The 20,494-nt window shown below is 41.1% G+C and overlaps 1 protein-coding gene across 11 annotated transcripts in view; it reads left to right on the top strand.

Annotated features, from left to right (window-relative positions):
- The window catches only part of KIAA1217 (KIAA1217 ortholog), a 356,326-nt gene that overhangs the window by 144,214 nt on the left and 191,618 nt on the right, over positions 1-20,494 (top strand). The window contains exon 1 of one of the 11 annotated variants that reach the window (XM_050970268.1): positions 16,110-16,201. The exons of the other annotated variants lie outside the window; for them this stretch is intronic. The gene's annotated coding sequence lies outside the window, so the exon portion shown is untranslated. Of the gene's footprint in view, positions 1-16,109; positions 16,202-20,494 lie in introns of those variants that run through there. 11 annotated transcript variants of the gene reach the window in all.

Below are 20,494 nucleotides of genomic sequence, written 5' to 3'. Positions count from 1 at the left end.
GAGCGTTTTCAGAGAGGCAGGAGGATTCCTGCAGGAGGGTAGCATTTGTGACAGCTGCCACAGGGCAGGAGCCAGCCACGAGCTCTGCTGGGCTGCTGTTATCCTGCCATTTCCTCTGCAAATGGATAGTTCTGCTTCACACATAGTGCCTTTGGGAATTTTGGCTCTGTCCATGCAATTGCATTGCTTCCAGCTCAGTTATGATGGTGGAGCTAGGATGGGAATCTGGTGTAGGGTCCTGGTGGGGGAGGATGTCCCCATGCCTGCCAGCTTGGCCATGCTGCCCATGAGCAGTGGCATCCCTGCTGAGCTGAGCACTGCCAGGCAGGGGAGGAGTGACCTGTGCAAGGCAAGTGTTTGAGCCCTGCAGAGATGCAGAACTGCACGTGGCCTTGTCCTGGATTTGCACAGTTCTCAGGCTTTCAGCAAGGTCACCAGTGGGTGGGAGCATGTGGAGGGATTTCTCTGTCAGGCAGTGATGAGTCACTTGTGGGACTCGCCCGCAGGTGGGAGACTGCTTATTTTGGGAATTACAAATGATGTGCTGGTTAAGGAATGGAGGTGGAATAGGGATGGGCCCATTAGGAAGTTAGCCTAGTTGCAAGTTTGTGATTTCTCAGTGAATCTTCTCCCTCTATATTTTTGCTTTGAATGTTCAGAACCACTCTGCATTTCATAACTAAGTATATTGGTGGTTTTTGTGTTATCTCCTGCTTAGACATAACTAGGGCATGCTAGTATCTTGGAGAAGATCTAAGATAGCTATCATCTGAGATTTCTATCCTCAATTTGCAGACCATGCTGTGTAACAAAATTTGAATATTCATTTTGAACTTTTGGGGTTTGCTTATTCAAACTATTTGAAATTCGCCAATCATTATCAAAGCTAAAATCATCTTCTCTTTGCTTCAGTTACTGACAGAGATTGCAAATTCTTACTTGGGAGAGTAGTCAGTGTGGGGAGATGGACCACATAGCTCCAACTTTGAAAGTGGGACAGTCCAAGTTACATGTTCTATTTTCTGTTTATAAAGCCCCCTAAAGCAATGGAGAAAGGACATCTAAAAAATTACATTTCCTTTTTGAAATTGATAAAAAGAGGCAATTCTCCCTTAGCAAGCTGTAATAGCCACATTTGCTATTTGCTTGTTTATTGAAGCAATGATGAAGTTACATAACTTTTTGTTAGGCAATACATTCATCAACATTAACAAAGTCAGTTCTTGTCTTTCATATCTGGATATACAGTTTCCCCACTTTGCCTTCTTCCCTTATATGAATACCATAGTTTTAGCCCCTGACCAACTGAGCTTCAAGAGCAGAATACGATGTCAATGGAGTGTCCAGCTCCCCATCCTCCATGAAAAGAGGTTTCTATAATGCAATTTGTGGTTTCATGTGTGACACATACTGCCACAGCTTGTCTTGTAGTCAAGATTTCAAATGTTATTTCTATTCATTATGGTTTTCTTTCCTTTAGCTTCATTTTGTCTTACTATCTTACCTTTCCTTTGGCCCCCCTCAACTTTCTCACCTCCTATACTCCCCACTGTAACAAGCTTTTATTTCCCTTTGCTGCCTCACTGTGTCTGGCCTTAGTTTATGCTGTTTCTCCTGTTGTCTCTGCATATTTTTCTTTCTTCTAATTTTGTGATAGACCACTGTCTATGTTTGGATGAAGTGAGAGTGAATGAACATGGTCCTGAGGATGAAAATTTAATGCTCCGATGGCCAAGTCCATGGCTGTAGAAATAACACAGTCAGCTTGAGCGCTGTGAAGGCCAGAAGACCACATCTTCCTTAAAATAAGGGGTGGGAAAGTTAGCCCATTTTTTCCCAGTTTTTTGCATAATATAAAGTGGGTTGCCCTTCAAAGGTATCTGAGTGACTGAATGGATGCTTCTCATGCCATTGCACTGGGCAATCAAGAAGCAGAGGAGTCCATGTGTGACACAGGAGGCCAATGGTAGGGAAGAAACCTTTGACAAATTTAGAAGGGAAGGGATTTATCTGACTACTCAAGGGGAAAATTACTAATTCTTGCACTCACAGAATGCTTCTATGAGATAGTGTGAAATGAGCACCTTCAGGACTCAGAGCCTCTTGCAAGGGTTTCCACTGCACTGCCCCATGAAATCAAAGGCAGGCAAGGAGAGGTTTTTCATCCTGGTTTGCCTGCAGATGGCCTCATCAATATGACAGACTGTGTTACTTTGGTGAAAGAATTATTCCTGACTGGGATGTGGGCAGTTTTCCTTTTGTATGGAAGAGGAAAGCTCTTGCCAGAGCAGGCAGTGCCCCCTCTGTCTGCAAAGCGGAACATGCTGTCTACAGAAGCAGAAACATATTTGTGATGAGAGGGGGAAAAATATTAATCCTTTCAAGAATTAATTTTCCAGACTATGCTTTTGCAAGGTACTGAGTGTGTAAACTGAAGCTGCTTATCTTAGATAAGGATAGAGAGGAAGGACAGATGTCTGTAGACAGGAAAGAAGAGAAGCAGCTAAGCACAGACTCTACGTGCACCAAAGGTAACTGTATGTGTTTCTATAAACTGAAATGTCATTGGAAGAATGTGGAAATTAGGATGTGGAATGTGGAAAATTAGAAGGTAGAAAGTGATCCTTTGGCACTGAGGATGAGCATGGCTGGGACTGGGAATGGCCTGGCAAGGCAGTCTGCACATCCCTCGACTGCTGGGTGTGCATCCCTCCCTCCTGCCCTGGGTGCCTGCAAACGGACACCCTGAGCAAGTCAGTTCCTCACCCCTGGAACCTGGGCCTCAGCAGGGAGCCTGGAGCAGGAAACCCCTGAGCACACAGAAATTCAAAGCTCCTTTCCTTTTCCTTCAGCTGTCCTCACACTGCTGTGACATCTGTGAGTGAAGTGGCGATAAATGTCACTGGGAGTACAAGGGATCTGTTCAAAGGCTCAGGGGGATTCTGCTGCCTTAAATGTTTATCCATTAGAAATATATGCATTTTAAATAAAAATTCTGGGGTTTTTTTTAAGATAGAATGGGGTATAATGAGAAATGTAGAAGAATGGGAAAAGCTCAAGAGATTTCACTAATACCCTAAGGAAAGAATTCTCACCAAATAACTTTCGAGTGCTTTGGAGTTGTTTGTTAACTGGAAAATCTGGATTATTTTAACAAGAAAATTAGGAGTAAGTGTTTTCTTTGGACTTCTGCTACTGTAAATAAAATGTGAAATACTTTGCCTGTACAGGGAAGAATTATTTTATTGATTCAGAGTTTACTTTTGTTTTAGTATTGAAATTTATTTTCATCTTTCTCTTGATGAAAATAGATAAATTACTTAAATCTGTCTATATACATGTATTTTGGGTGCTTTTAATTAACTTTTAGGGTATGGGCTGTAAGCAGGTATCTGAACCAAAATCCTGTCCTTCTGTTCCACTCATTCATAAGTACTTTATTTCCATGATTTTTTAAAGTAGGTGATTAGAGTAATAGGCACATACTGGTAGTTTTTCAATTATTTTCAGTTACACTAAAATATAATTCCATTTAAAAAGAGAATATGCTTAATGTGTCATTGAGTGAAACTCTCTTCAGATAATGGTGTTTTACACACAGCTGTATCCATCAAATACAAAGGCAACTTGAAAAATTAGAGTAATAAAAGAGTAGATACTTTGCTTTAGTGAGAGACTGTGAGCTGCCCTGGTGAACATAAAGAAAAAATTCTCTTACTAAAACTATTTCAGAAAAAATTATCTTACTAAAACTGTTTAACTTTAGGATGATGTGTTAGCAGGCATCAGACTGATCTAGAAAGAGATGGTGGGGAAAGGATTTTTTAAAAATTACATTCTTATTAATTTATTAGTATGACTGTAAACCCATAAATATATAGTTAGAGGTAAACTGCCTTTGACATTGATATAAAAAAAAAGTCTCATGTCTCTTTCCAGTTTTAGATTTTCTTGGTGTTCCAGCTCCTGGAATCCTAAATGCAAATTTAAACCTCAAATTTAAACCTTTTCCTCTTCCAGGAAAAGAAAAACTACTCTCAGCATTAGAATTACAAAATGAAAATGGTGCAAATATTACCTGCCTGTAACTTAAATGCTCAGAATCCAAAAAGCAAATGAAGAATCTTAATTTTTTTTTTTATTTTAGTGGGGCTATGGATGCAGGACTCTGCTAAACCGAAGGACATCTTAGCTCTTTAAGTTCAAAATACCATAGAGTTTCTACTCTGTCTCCTCACATCTTCCAAGCAGGATATAGATTTTTAATAAAAGCTCTGTGAAAAAAGAAATAGGTGTTCTGAGCAGCTTTAATCCTGTTCTTTGAATTCATAAAAGAAGCCGGGTATTTGTAATTTCATTTCTCATGTTGTATTTCTACCTTCACTAGGTATACCATTGCGCAGCTTCACTCCAGATCTAAATGTGAGGAAAACCTCAGCCTTTCAAAGAGGAAGTCTCAGTTGTGGCTGGGAGGCTCTGGGGAAGGAGAAGGAGCCATTCTGTCAACTCAGTTTGCCTTCATAGCTTCTCTTTGAGTCACCCTGGGTTTGCTCCCACCTTTCCTCTGACACCTGGGGAGGAAGCAGATGCCATTCCCTTCTCAAGTCATCATGAGATTCTCCTGGGTCCCTGCCAGGGGTGGAGGTGGGAGGGCCTGCAGTGCAGTGGGGCTGTGCTCTGCAGTGCTCGATGACATTTCAACCCCACCCCAAGGAATTCTGAGCCCAGCAGGGCCCATTCCTTCAGTGAGGCAGCACAGTGCCACCACTCCTGACAGTGGGGATTTGTAAACTGGGAGGGCAGGAGTGGTGGTTTGCCCAAGTGGGCATTTCCTTCATACAATATGAACAATTATTTAGTTTAAGTGCTCCCAGATTTAGACACAATTACTTGTAGGTAAAAAGAAAGGATACTGAGTTAAGGTTTCTGGAAGGAGCAGCTTTTAAGAGTGAAGTCTGGATTCTTCTATGCTTGGTGGGACCAATGGCCATAGCCAACAATTTTTGCTGATGCTCAGGTGAGAAAGAACATGATCATTTCTTGCCTCTTTCCCCCTGGCCACCTCCTGGCACTGTCAGATGGGGCAAGAGCTGTCCCTGTCCCTTGTCAGGACCCAGACCCCCAGGGCAAAGTGGGAGCTGCAGAGGTGCTGGGAGTGTGGTCACTACCTTGGCTTTTGGCCCCATCTGGTGAGTTACCATCCCCAAGGATAAAGGGTGTGCTGGTAAGAAAAAAGGCAGGAAAAAAAGCGATGTTCCCAGTGTGCTGGAGGAGGAATAAACTCTAATGTGATCATCTCTGTCACAGATGGAATATTTTACCAAGTATTCTGTCTATAATATAAGAAATATGCTAAACATCTCTATTATTCTGCATTTGAAATGTAGAAATAAAAATAGAAGTTGAAAGGTAGAGCTATTGCCTCTTCTGGGTTTATAGCATGCTGTCAGTGGAGGATGTTAACCCTAAAACCTCCTGGGAGCAGCTCGTTCCCTGTGGGGGAAATGCTGGAATAGCCTTAAAGGTTAAATGGTTAAATGGTTAAATAGCCTGAAAAGGTTAATAAAATGTAGCAAATTGAAGTTTTTACCCCTATGGCTGACTGTTATTTTTTAAATTCTGTAATAAATGATTGAGCATGGGATGGTAACACAAACTGTTGCAAAAATCAATCTGCATGTTAAATCCCACTTTTGTTTTGACTGAGGCAGAGTCAGTTATGAGCTGCATGATCAGAGCACAGACGCTGAGTCCTATTCTTTCCTTAATTGAGAATTGCTGTTACAGATACTTGACAGTGGTTCACAGTGGCAATAATCCCTTTTGAAAATGGTTGTTATTCTAGTCATAAGTAGCTTGCCAGGGCACTAACCCTAGCTTCACCTCTGAGGGTTAGCAAAAGAATCTGGTTGGTAGCTGATGATGTTTAGTGATTTCCTGCTAGATAATTGCCAAATTAGCAAAGTAAGAAAACTCAACTTTTAAAATATTTTACCTTTGGTTAGATAGAAGGTGTGGGCTGTGAAAAATACTGTAACTCCCATTGTTCAAAATGAAAATTCGTTGCTTAGTGAGAGTGCTGACTTAAAAATTTTTGCATGTCTTTTGTTGATCTTGCAGGCTGATGCACACGACCTGCTAATGCAGTGCTTGGCTTTCCATACAGAGCCATTCATCCATGTTATATGTGAATGAAGCTTCCTGGTTTGTACATGTGCTGTGTCACATTCCTCTGGTTTTCTAACAAAGCTTTTAATTGGTATGCTGTGACTAATGAGCATGAAGTCCCAGAGGAAATGGAGCAGAATTTTCCATTATCCACCAAGAAGCTTCAAGCACATAGATTATCAGGGCTTGAACTCCAGGATAAACCAGGGTCAAAGGCTCTGAGTATAATGGAACCTCATAGCTTAATATTTTGCTTCCATAATATTAAATTAATAGTTTCTCAGCAAAACTGTATTGTCTGTCTGATGGCACTGTGCAAACTGTAACTGGCATTTCACTTGGACATCACATCAAATCCCTGACCCTTCCCTGTTAAAGTTCCCATAACACTTGAATACTGATGCCCTGCCTTTGTTCCACTTTGGGTAATGATGTGCTGCATACTTTTGTGGGAAAAATCTCTCTTCAGTTTCAAGCAGAGATCTTCATTCTTCCTCTGAACAATTATTGTACATGTTGCTTACACAGGATTGCTGCCATGTGTTGCACCAAAAGTGGCTGCACTTTTTTGGGGGGGTTTAGAGCTCTCAGTCCAACTTGAACATTTTCAGGACCTCTTTGCTTTCAAGACTAGATGAGATTGGATGTAGTGAGACCAGCATACCTGTAGGCTACCTCTGCCAAGTAGAGCAAAGTAATTATCTTCTGTGCCTCATGTTCAGCACACCCACTAAGTGTCCCTGAGAGGTGAAGTATCAAAGAAAATTTAAATTAACTTAAAGCATAAAAAGGTATTCAGATTGTTACTGGAATTGGTGGGGGAAATTGTGGTTAGCTTTCCAATAGAGTAGATGGAATAATATGTTTACCAAGTCACTCTTTTAGTAATTAACCCAATATACAATTAATCATTTCCTCCTTTCTAATAGAGTCTCAGTGTGAGTTATGCTTTGCAGTGAAACCTCTAACCCAGAGAAAGAAAAGAGGAGATTTTTTTTTTTTAAGGTTAGTTTCAGTAGGGTCACTTCCCTGAGCTGTCATGGTTCAGTGTGTGGCTGTGGAGAGGTTTGTGGGGACAGGGACTGGAAGTGAGCTGCTGAGGGTAGAAGGGATGTCTTCTTATATATACACACATATATATATATATATATACACATATATACATATATATATATATATATATATACACACACACACACACACACACACACACACATATATATATATATGTCACCTCATAACAAGTTAAAATTCATTAAGCTATGGCTTATGTCTTAGGAGCCCAGAATTAAAATCAAATAAATCTAATTTCTTTTACATGTTGAAACTCCTCCATTGCAGAAAAACCTCATGGTCCTGGTGGGAGCTGTGTGGGGTAGGTTGGTCCTTCTTGTGCAAGTGGTCCTTGCCTTCCCAGCAACTGTGGCTGCAAGAAAGCCACCTTTCATTTGCTCCTCTCTGACGCATTTGGTTTGCTTAATTTCCTAACTGGTAGGCTCTTGTAGACCCTCTCTCTTGTCATTCTGTGAGGGAGTTTCCAGAGGTGCTGTCACCTCTTTTGCTGAGTGCATGAGGGCCCATTGTCTCTGGGCTGTGTGAGGGTATAGCCAGGAGAACAACAGAAGTTCTGTGGTTCTGTGCATCTTTTTGAGAAACAATAAAAAATTTGATGCTCCAGAGGTATCTTGAACAGTTGTTTCACATGACAGAATTGGTTTATTTTGTTTGCATATTAAAGAAATTCTCTATTAGCCCCGTATTATAGAATATTAAGGTTATATTATTAGATTCAAAGGTTACCAGGTGCAAATACTAAGAGCAATGAGTGCATTGTGTATTCAGATTGTGATATATTGTCTTTTTATCCTGTGAGGAAGGGGTTCATGCTTCCTCTGCAGTCAGGAGTTCTGTGTGCACTATTAACAGCGGATAGCCGTAAATAATTGCCTGTCCTTTTTTTACTGTCACTGATGCCAAGGGGACAAACTAACAGTGGTACCAAAGCATGGTACCTTTTACTGCTTTAAAGCCCACAGAGAAGGGAAAGGGGAGTGGAGTTTAAAGTTTTGGTTACATTCTAGATGCAGGTGAGAGCACAGCTGATGTACTCCAGGGTGACATGGAGTGTATCCATTTACTCATCCAGATTGCTGTACTTGAAGTACAAAAAACCAAGGGAGTTGAGGTGAAGGTCAGTACTGCCTTTCATCTTCATTTGACAGATCCTGTAAAACCCAGAGTGTGGATGTCTGCTAACCACAGTTACTCTGCAGGTTCTATTTGGTGACCCAGCAGTACTGCACAATATGCCAGAGCTTCATCTGTGGAACACCCCCTGGCTGTGCAGAGAGCAGAGTGTGCCTGGCAGCCCCTGGGCTGGGCACAGGGCAGCCCTTCTGGGCTAACAGGGAGAGAGGGTGCCAGCGGCTGCTGGAGCTCCCTAGCCCATAAGTGCTGCTCTGACCTTCTGGCAACTTGCTTTTTTTGGGAGCCCACAAGTGGAAGGAGAATTCCTCTGTCCAGTCCAATTCCCTTGTTGTCCCAAAGGGCAGTGGTGGTGTTGAATCACACTCACAGATTTGCAAAAATCACCTTCATTTTCATACTTACTGTACATATTAGAAAGCTCTTGGGTCCATCATTCCTTTCCCTAGCCAGAATTGTAGCATTTCTGCTGTGCAAAGAACAATGACCTCTACAACTTGAAACACCTCCTGTACTGAAAGGGTGGAAATGTAATAGCCAGCCTGTTTCTCTTTGTAGGAAAATGTTTGGGAAAGTCCTCTCACAGGAATTTTGGGTCAAAATTCCCCCTGTTTTTTTGACCCTTTGTGCTGCCATGACAATCTAGAGAAGCCACATGTTTTTATTTTTATGTGGGTGAGAGGAAAGTGATTATAAGTATGCTTTGGAGCTTATGCCTTAGTGTCTCATGTGAAAAGTATCATCCAGCAGAACCTTCAACCTTGTGCCTTTAAAAAACAAACATGTTTTCCTACCAACTTCAACAGAAGTTGGTAGGAAAAGTTGGTAAAGAATTGTCAGGCAACAGCAAGAACCTCAAAAATTGTTCTTCCCAGATCCCACTGCTGTATTCCCTAGAATAATTACATTTTTTGACAAATGGGATTTTGGCAGTTGTATAGAAATTATCTCTTTTTAGTCAGTAGTTCAACTGTTTAGAGAAGTGTGTATGGATTGATACTACTTCTTAAATAAAATGAATGCTAATATATGCTAATATCTAATAATTTCACATTTATATTTTTTGTTTTATTCTTTTCATTAAAAGCCTTAAAACGTTCTTCTGCATTTTATACTTACATTTTAGGGAACAATAAAGTTCTAACCTTTAAGATCATTACTGCTTTAGAAAATGAAGGTAAAGCTGTTTGCTTTTTTAGTGCTTTGGCAGATATTCATAGTCTAGTAAAATATACCACACTAGTTAATCTGGATCTTCAGTAAGCAATTGTAGAAGTCAAACTTTTTAAAAGAGCAAGAAATACTTGAATTTTTACCATCTCTCTGAAATAAGATGCAATGTCCTACTTTTTAGTGCTTGGTTTGTTGAAAAGATCAGAAGTACAGCCCTTATTGACTTAGTCCTGTGCAGAGTGTAAATTCACACAAAGAAGAGCAATTTAACATGTGACTGACCTTTTTCAGAGCAAGATGGAGAAATGTGCTGTTAAGGTTACCAGAGTGTGGCAGGATGTTTAATCAGCTTCTTTGCTTTAAAGAACAGTAGGAAGGAGATGATGTATTAAAGATGATAGCTTCTTGTCGATTTTAACTCCTAATGCCAGGATCTGAGTACAATAGCAGATTAAATCTCTGTAGGGGAACTTCCTACTGGACTTTCTATTTTTAGGTGTTTGTGGCTGCTTCTTCCTTTGCTTCTCACTAGTTGGTTTTTGCTCCCTTGAAGAGGTGAGTTGCTTTCTCTGAGATCTGCTTCCAAACTCTGACAATGTATTTCTGTTAAGAGCAATATTTTTTTCTCAGTTTTTTAGGAAAGGCAAAAGAAGACAGCATAAATGGAGCCATGCACTTTCCTGTTGTATTTCAGTGCACGCATGAGGTAAATCCATGGCTTCAAGCACTAAATGTTTGCAACACTCTTAGCATGTGTGTAACAGCACAGCAAATTTTCATGTAACAATAACAAATCAGCCCAGATTTGCTTGTGCAGCTGGGTAAGCAGGATAGCCTGGTGTTCTGTGCATTCAGTTTGTCCCTCATGTTTGAAAAGTCCCCAGAGCTGTGTGTGTCTCCTCTGAGTCATGCACATATCCTTCCAAATCAGATGGCTTCACCTGGCTGTCTTTTCTCTCTGACCAACATGGATTGATTCCAGAATAGCCCTTTATTTTAGGAATGGCACCTTTTTCCTCTACTGCCCCCATGCCCTCTCTTGAGACATTAATTTACAATAGGAATCCTGATTCTAATCTATCTCAGAGATAGCACAGCTGAGGTTATATTAATTTAATTACAGTGACACCTTCTTCCTCTTCTCCACTGTTCACCTTTAGGATGTTGCAGTTCTGTGCATCAAAATCCACCACTCTCTGCCCTTACTATGATCTTTTCAGAGGTTCACCTATCTTGCATTTCACTGTCTTTCAAAGGTCCATTTTTTTGTCCATTCTGCTCTTGGGGCTAGACTAGAGGATCTTTAAAGGTCCCTTCCAAACCAAACCATTCTATGATTCTATAATTTCTATTCTAATTCAGGCAATGCATGTATATTTTTTGGAAGTTTCAGTAACCACTTCTTTATTTGTAATTTGCATTTTTGGGTCATATGTTTACTACTAATTTTCAGCTTTTGCCAGTCAATGATGCTTAATTTAAAAAAGGTGTATTAGCTTATAATATTCCAGAAATATTCTCCTATTAGTCTTGTATATTTAGATTAATGCTTTTCTTTTTCACTGTAATGAATTTTCATTTTACTGTTTTTTAATGAAGCAGTGTGGTGGGTCAACCCTGGCTAAATGCCAGGAGCCCATCAAAACTGCTCTATCACTTCCCTCCTCAGCTGGGCAGGGGAGAGAAAATGTAATGAAATGCTTGTGGGTTGAGACAAGGACCAGGAGATATCACTCACCAGGTACCATCCCAGACAGAACAGACTCTGCTTGGGGAAATTAGTCTAATTTATTGCAAAAATAAAACAAAAAAAATCAGAGTAGGATAATGAGGAGTTAAAGCACAACCCTTCCCTCTTCCCAAGCTTATCTTTTCTCCTGATTCTCTATCCCCCACTGCCAGCAGTGCAGTGAGATTGGGAATGGGGTAACAGTCAGTTCATCACACATTGTTTCTGCTGCTGCTTCCTCCTCAGGGGGAGGACTCCTCACACTCTTCCCCTGCTCCAGCGTGGGCTCCCTCCCAGCAGAGACAGTCCTGCACCAAGCTGACATGAGTCTTTCCCACAGGCTGCAGTCCTTCAGCTCCTCTCCAGCGTGGGTCCCCCGCAGGGTCCCAAGTCCTGCCAGCAAACCTGCGCCAGAGCCGGCTCCTCCCTCCATGGCTCCCCAGGTCCTGCCGGAGCCTGCTCCAGCACAGGCTTCTCAGGGGCTACAGCTGCCTTCAGGCATCCACCTGCTCCATTGTGGGGTTCTCCACTAGCTGCAGTGGACCTCTGTTCCCCACTGACCTTGTGGGCTGTAGGGACACAACCTGCCTCTCCACTTTCTTCACCATGGGCTGCAGGGGAATCTCTGCTCTGGCTCTTGGAGCACCTCCTTCCTCTTCTTCTTTACTGGTGTCTTCAGAGTTGATTGTCTCACATAGTCTCACTCCTCTCTTCTCTGGCCTCAATTGCTTCTGTGCAATAACTTCCTTCCCCTTCTTAAATACATTATCCAAGAGGCACAGCCACCATGGCTGATGGGCTCAGCCTTGGCCAGGAGTGGGTCCATCCCAGAGCCAGCTGGAATTGGCTCTGTCAGACACAGGGAAAGCTTGTGGCAGCTTCCCATGGAAGACAGCCCTTTAGCCCCCTGTTTCCCCACTACCAAAACCTTCCCTAGCAAACCAAATACAAGCAGCTTCCCAGCCTTCTGTCTCTCTGATGTTTTGTTTTTCTTTGTTTGCTTGGATTTTGCTTACTTTTGAACCCATTGGTGGAGCTCTCTTTGTTCTGTTTTAGTGGGTTCCTAAATTACAAGTTTTTACTTGGTTAGTTTGACAAAAGTACTCCAAGTGCTGTGTAGCTTTTTTATACCAATTTAATAATTGTTGTAATTTGTCTTTGTGGGAATGCAGCCAGATCAGAATAAGAATTTAAGTTAAATGACTCTAAAAAGCTTGTAATCTCAGAAACCTCTTTTTAAGGCCACAGGAGTGACTGTTTTTTACTGGCATTCAGCAGCTTTTGTTCAGCTGAGTCTCAAGTGATGCTCATGTCTTCAGCATCAGATCTACTCCCTGCTTCTTGGATGCCAAATGCTCCAGCAGAGGCAGTGAGATAGTGATAGCTAGCAGCACCACTCAGGATTTGTTTGAAATGTCATGAATCCAAGAGAGCTACCTGAGCACTATTTGAGCACCACCTGGGTTCTTGTCCTGTGGTCTCAATCTACTCTAGAGCTAGAGGTGCTCCAGATACTGTCCTGTCACCATAGAACTAGCATAAGTTCACATGTATTTGTCACCCTGGACTGTGCTGCTTTGTCCCTGGCTTTCTCTTGCAGGGTGGTGCCCTGGATGCTGGTTATCAGGCTGATAGAGATGGGAAAACCTCAGCTGTGAGAGCAGAGGACAGAGCTCCAAGAAGCAAGGAGGTGTGAGGAGAAGTGGTAGGATTGCTGTGTGTTGGATATGGGAAAGCCTCTGCCCTCCTCTAACTTCTGGGCATCTTTTGACTCCCCCTTGGATCTGGCTCAGCTTGTCTGGAGGATGGAATTAAATCTGTATACAGTTTTTACTCTCTGTGTCATAAGGATTGTCAAAACCAGAATTACAAGAATTAGTTTATTAATTTTAATAATGGTGTAGCTGAGATAAAAGCATTATCTGCTTTTATTGAAACAAATGTCCCCAGTGATACTGACCCATTACCACTGCAGAGGACACTTATGAAATGTGTGACAGTGAGTTATTTAAGGGACTACTCGTGAGGAGTGCAAAGATAAACCTTCAAAGGATACTTCTGTAGCAGCAAAACAGGCATGCCCTGCAATAGCAAGTTGTCACGGGCTACACCCCTACTTCCTGGAAGGGAATTAAGGCAAAACAGGGACACACCAAGTTTTTGGAAGAGCTGGAATGAAAGTTCTGAGTGTCTGTTTAAGCTGTGGAGTATGATCCTGGCAGCAGCTGCTTCTCCCCACCTACGCCTTGGCTGCGTGCAGGGTGACTCTGACAGAGGAGGCTACAGTCAGAATGGGTTTTCATTTAAAAAAGAGAAAAGTATTAACAGGAAAGTATTACCTTCTGTAACTTCATAATCAGAGATAACATGACGAGTAAAATGAGGATATGGTAAAAAACATTATAAAAACTTCCTTCACTGCTAAATAGCAATTTTACACAAAATAGCTGCAGCCTCTTATTGGGTCCTGTTACAATCCTCCTTCCATTTCTCTTCCAAAAAGAGACAAAGTTCATGTGTGTAAGAAGGGTAGCTGCAATTTATTCCCTTTATTCCCCAAAATGCTTTTTAGACACTGTAAAATGAGATTTCAATTTTGCAGAGCCCTGAAATAGGCCATACATACTCTGGGACCCTGCTTTGGGAACCATTGTCTTGGACTTTAAATATGAAATCAAGACAGCATCTGTTTGCATTTAGTCTGCTATTTAAATGAACACGGATTTTGGTATGGCAACCTAATTACTCTGAGACGGCACTCCTTGTTCTCATATGAAACAAAAATCATCAACTGAATAAATCTGTAACAAATTTGATAGACATTTTGGGAGGTGCAAGTATTGCCAGTGTCAATTAAAAGTATTGTCACATGCTTTCTCAGGACAGAATTTCAGTATATCAGCACATTTTCATACCTGCCTCTGTGGCAGGAGCATTCACTGCTAATCAGATGGCAGGTAGCCATGAGCTATCAAACACCTCTCTCTGCATATATCCCAGGAGCATTTTTATTTCCCTGCTTCCTAATAGAGGATTCCTTTGCCAGAAAACTTGTGGAAATATTTTTCCTGTATTTCTTCAGACTTTTCCCAGTAGAGAGTATCCTTCAATTTCAGCTCTTTTCCTCTGTCACGTTGACCCCAACGCCTTTCTATCTGGATTTCCTGCATGCTTTGTTTTTCCAAGTTTCTGTTTTCAGTTTGTGATGATTCTTTTGCACTGATGGAGCATCTGCCCATAATTTGTGATTTTCTATTGTGAAAAGCCATTTTGTTACAGTGAGGTGATGATTTCTAGTTCAGTCTGTTATTTTCAAAGATGACTGACTTCTAGTCATGGAACTTCAACCCCTAAATGAGCAGCCTGGGCTCCTGATACAGCAAATAAAACCTTCACAGAGGAGTCCAGAGCACTCTCAGCTTCCTGATCATTGATCAGATTGTCTAAAATTGATCAAGGATGGGGGAAGGTATGTCCTTAGGAAGGACTTTCTTTGTCTCTTGCTTTTTATGGAAGGTGATGATTCTGTTGTGCTGTTACAGTTCTTCCACCTCACATATTAGTATTAAAAGGCTAGATCATGGTTGCTCTGTTTTTCAAGTCTGCAGCAAGGTCAGAAAAGGATATGAGTGAGGGATTGCTAAGTCTAGGAGTGGTATGCTGTATTGAAGAAACCTGTGATTACCAATCCAATGCTACATAAAAATCTTGTGGAGAATGTTTTCTGTCAAAACAGTTTCCACAGAAGAGTCCTTGAAGGTTGTGACGGCTGAAGTGCTCACAGAACAGCTGAATTTTCAAGATTTTATATCAGATCCCAGGGTGAAGCATGGACTGGATAGGGACAATTCTGGCCTTCCACCTTTCTTAAGATGCTGAGGCTGCAGCATCAATCTCCCTTCCAAATCCCTTAATGATAGAGATACTGATACTCCCTCCGAGAAGGAGTTCAGCAAGGTTGTGCAAAGCCCTTTTCTTTTGCCTATAAGAGAGGAGGGGAGGTGTTCCAGGCTGAAGAAGTGAAGAAGAGACAGAGAACACTATCTTTAAGAAAACCCAGCAAACCCAAATACACCCTGAAACCAAAGGACCCTCTGTTTTCTCAGTTGTTGAATTCAGCTGATGCCCACCTTTCATCATTGCCGTACCAAGGCTGATCTCAGGGTCTAGCATATGCTTCAGCTATTGATTTGGCTTCCACTTAATTGAGACCTTGAAATGAGATTGTTCCATGCTGTGCAGTGCACATTTATACAGCCACTTGCTACATATTTTGCCTTTTCCTTGCCTATTAATGACAATAAAGTTGTCAGGAGTCTGTTGCCACCTGAACCTTTTTGTCATTGTCTGTCTTCTGACTGTTGACCCTGCCATATGGAGTGAATTCCCAAATCTTGCAAGGCTGTGTGGGGCTGATGTAAAAATTTTCATTTAACATTCATGGCAAAGGCAATCTGTCCTCTGTTGGCATCCATAAACTATCACTGGTTTGTTTACAAGACTGGCTTACAAAAATACACACAGAGAGTGAGTGAAAACTTGTTTCCTTACTGCAAGTGATCTTAACAAAGAGCTTTCCGGACTTGCAAGGCAAGACAAGCAAGCATTATGCTGTGATTTAGGTTTCTGCAGTAGGAAGTCTTTTAAAACAGCTCCTAGAGATCTTCCTTCTGAAATGTCTTTGTTGACATTTAATAAAGTGATCGTCAAAATTTTGGGATGGGAGTTGTTTGGTTGGGTTTTTTTTAGTTTGTGAGGTTGTTCCTGCCGGTAGATTGAGAGTTGCTTCCTTTTGCTGTTGAAGGCTGGGGTTGGAAAGGAAGACTTACTGCAATCTATTTCAAGAATAGTCTGAGGAGGAGGAAATTCCCTTCTTGTTCTTAATAACTGGTGCAGAACACTCTTCTGGAGGAGGAGAATAGTTCAGTAAGTTAAAACATTTAAATGAAGTTTTGATTTCATACATCTTGTTATTATCTAGAAATTTAATTGTATTTTAAGCATAGTATTTTTTATCTTCTTTCTTAAGGGGGAGGGACTGTGGGTATTGTGTAATAGCTTTGAACTCAGTAGATAATAATTGGCTGATACAGCAGGGGTGAAATGTTCAGTAAGAAAAGAAAACAACAGCAGGTCTGCTACTGCTCGTATTGCAAAGCACCAGTCTAAGCTGCTGGAGTACCTCTGAGAGACACCAGCTGTGCATTTCATTATCCAGGCTCTTGGATTAAGAGACAGAGGTAATTTTGCCCATCCACAAATCTATAATGTTGTTATCTTTTCAGATGTTTCTGATAGCTTTAGGGTACCTCCACCAACAATTCAGAATCGAGGGTTCTGTTGAAATATCAATAGTACAGCAATCCAAACCTCCTTCAAGGCAGAGTTAGATACCCTAGCTGAGCAGAGGAGAATGAGAGTGTTTGTCTAGATGCATTTCTTTTCTGCTCCAATCAGAAATAGTGCAGTGTTCAAGGCATTCCTAATTCTGTTCTTCATCCAGAAGTGTGTGCTGTCACTCTGGCAGCAGTGGCCATGTGGACCTGGGTGTGGAGGCACACTGGAAGCCCTCGTGCTCCTCCGTTGCACGAGGAAGGTGCTCCTGATGCAGTGAGCTGTGCTCAAGCACAGTGGGATCCCCAAAGCCCCCTTGCCCTCTGCTCTTTCCCCTCAGGGCTGATGCAGGGAGGCAGCCTGGGTGCAGTAGAACAAAGCCCAGGACCTGTCTGTGCCTCCCTGCTCCTCAGCTGTCAGTAGGAAATTTGTCCTTATTCCGGTGGCTGCAATTCCACTGCTGTTTATGGGCTCCTTGTAGGAGCTTTTATACAAAAGCCAAGGAGGATCTGCACCCCAAAAGTCTCACACTGCTGAAAATTCACTTTTTTTTTCCTTTTGCCACCCATAGGAACTGAGGTTTGGTAAGCAAATTCTTGAATTTTTAGGCAGCAACACTCAAAGAAAATAATTTTTTTTTAACTAAGCTGGAGATTGTAGAAACACCTTCTGCCAGGTAATTTATCAAGTGTTCTCTGCAACCCCTTGCAAGCCAAGAATGTTGCTGCAGGTGTGAGTTTGCTCATGAAACTGCATGTATACCCAGGTGAGCCACCCTCACACCCTCACACTGTCCCCACCATGTACGTGCTAGCCTTTCAGAAAAGACACATTCCAGCACTGAGTGTCTCATCCTATCCCATGATCTCTTTTGGGACTTGGCCAGGTGGGACTTTTATCTTCTGCAGACAGTATAACCTGCTTTGAATTTCTTAAAGATCTCTGTCAGATATGTGTGCCAGCATGTGAAACTCTTAATGTTCATTTCAGTCATGCATCTGTTTCAGAAGATTATTGCTACATTTAAGGGAAAATCAAGAATTTAACTGAGAGAGAATTTCTGCTATGCATTTTAAAGTATCATTTATTATATTATGAGTAATAGCCTGAAACTCACAGCAGAATTCATTGGATCATTATATCACACGCTGTGCAGGAAATTCTTGTGTGTCTTGATAGAGTTTATAATTTAATTGATGATGAGCAATTTAGAGAGGGAGAGATATGCTGTGAAACATAGAGTTGTAGCATTATGTTACTGTGAATACAGGTGTATGTATGGGATAGTTCAAAGTTTAATAATTAATAAATTAAGAATATCTGTCTTCCAGTCTATATAAATTTATACAATTTTGAATAGTATCAAATAACTAAAGGTTATGACATTCTCTTATTTCATTTTTCTTAAAGCACTTCATTTTCCTGTAACTTTGTGCCTTGTATTTCTTGCAAGTAAAAACCCAGATTTAAACTTTTAAACCAAATGTTAGAAAAAATTCAGGGATTCACATGCTCAGCTTTCATTTTTAATCTGCCATTGAAAATACAGAAAAAATTGTTAATTTGCTGAAAAGCACGTTGGGTGCTTTTAGTGTGTTTCAGATATTCAGAAATTTTAGAACTCTCTCTTCCTTTAAATAGAGCTGAATGCATTGTCATGTCCAGTGCTGAGAAGTGGCATTGTAAGGCAATTCTTTTTGTACTTGTAAACAAGCTTCCATATGCAAGTACTTTGAAAGTGTTTTTCAAATTGGGCTACATCTGTGTCAGGTGGTAAAAAGCATTAAAAAACAACCAAACAACAAGCCCTCCTAATGGCCTCAAACTGCAGAATATGGATACATATCCAAAACTGCCTATCTTTAATTTAAATAGCAAGCATGAAACATAAATGCCTTCCTAAGCTTTCTCCATGAGCTTTACTGTGTCATCGACCTTCTCTGCCAAACTTCCTTGTTCTGCTCAGTTTTCTTGTCTGGGCAGAGACAGTTGTTCCCTTCCATCCATGCTCTGAGCAGGGCTGTCACCTCAGCTGGAGGGTGACCCAGGAAAACACTGGAGCCTCTGGCTGCAGAACCTGGGGCACCCAGTGCCCCACACCTGGGCACCTTGGTCAGTGGCCCTGGCCAGGTGTGGCACAGCTGGGGCTATGGAGGAGCCCTGGCTCTGCAGAGAGACCCTGGGCAGCCAAAGCCTCCTGACTGTGGGGCAAAAACCACTTAGAGTTGTGCAGGCAGCTCAGCTGGGGGAGCTGCTGCTGTGGTCTGTGAGCAGGGTCTGCCAAAGGCCTTTGGAGAGCAGGCTGGTCCCATTTCTAGTGGGAGGCTGAGCAGCAGAAACCACAGCCTGGCACCCAGATTGAGTGGCTGTAGGTTTGTGCAAGGTATGGGACATTGTGACTGGACTGGCACTGAATTTGTGTCAGGGTGGCAGAAGGTGCTCTGGCCCAGCAGCTGAGTATTGGTAAATCAAACCTGTGACAATCACAGAGAGACCAGATCAGCTGAGGCATACTGATTTAAAACTTAAATTTAAGTAAAAACATTCATTAAAAAATAAAACCAATAAGCAAATTTTTAAATTTTTAACCTAATAATATTTCAAAGTTGTATATTCTGTGTAAGGAAATTCTGGTGTCATTTTAGGAGACAGTGAGGCTTCTTATGTATTTAAAATAGAGGTTAAAACACATTAATGAAGTTATGTCTGTCTGAGAACCACCCTGTGCAGATATTATGAAGTTACACTAAATTTTGCCTTGACAGTTTTGCTTTGCCCTAAGAAACTTAAAGTAGTGGGTTTTAAGTCAAAGTCAACAGAACTTTTATCATAATTTTGCAGCAAGTTGTCGTTTTTATAGATTGGTGAGATTCAACATGGTTAAGTGGAAATTTATTCATCACTGAAAGCTATGTAAAAATGAGATTTTGTTTGGATTAAAATTGATTATCTTCTTATTTTTGTACTTATTGACTTATTCAAAGTGTAGGAATAAAAATTACTAGGTTATATTACAGTAGTTAAATCTTGACAATAGTTTTGTAGGAAACTGACCATGTAAATGCAAAATCAAAATAGTGTGTTTTGCTAAAGCAGTACCATATGTTAGTTGATTAACAAATTGGAGGGTTATTAGAAGATCTTGGCTTCTGGTAAGAAGAAGCATCTGTTTTTTGCATTTTTTATCTAATATGTGTAAAGACCTTGCCAAGTCAAGTTTAAGTGTTGGGGGTTTTTTTGCTTTGTTTTGTTTTTTGTTTGGTTTGGTGGAGGTTTTTTGGGTTTTTTATTTTTTTGGTTTTTGTTTGTGGGGGTATATCAGCTATATATCCCTTGGGTAATGCCTTGTTGGGATTTAAATCTAACTGTTCCTGTGAAGAACATTCAGTAACATTAAGAACTAGTGCTTGATATCCCATGTGCAGGTATTTTTTCCGATCAGTTCAAAATTCTGCCAGCACTACAGTTTGTATTTAGTCTAAAACTTTGTATTTTGTTTTGCTTTTATCTTCAACCAGACATCAACTTCAATAACTAATAAGCAGTTATAAAAGTTTCATTTTCCTTCAGAATGTAGCAGTTTACACTGGTGGCATTGCAGTGTGTGCAGAGTGCTAAGTGTGTGTGCCTGCATCATTTTGTAGCTACAAAAACAAGTGTCATGGGTTTTACAGAGTAAGAGGTGCCTCTGCTTATGACCTATTCTGAGATCTTACATAGAGTTTTAAGTGGTTAATCAATCTTATGTCGTGGCTTGGAGCAGAATCTCTTGTGGTCTAGCCAGTTTTGAGGCTGTAGGGAGAGCCGACAGCCTGAGGCTTCACCCTGAAAATAAGTTATTAGAAAAAGACTGAAGATTTTAAATTCTTTCAGGACTCTCAAGGA

This window comes from Serinus canaria, chromosome 2 (assembly GCF_022539315.1).
Source record: "Serinus canaria isolate serCan28SL12 chromosome 2, serCan2020, whole genome shotgun sequence".
Taxonomy (NCBI): Eukaryota; Metazoa; Chordata; class Aves; order Passeriformes; family Fringillidae; genus Serinus; species Serinus canaria.
Note: the sequence above shows the minus strand (reverse complement) of the source record. Positions and strands in the feature narration are given on the sequence as shown.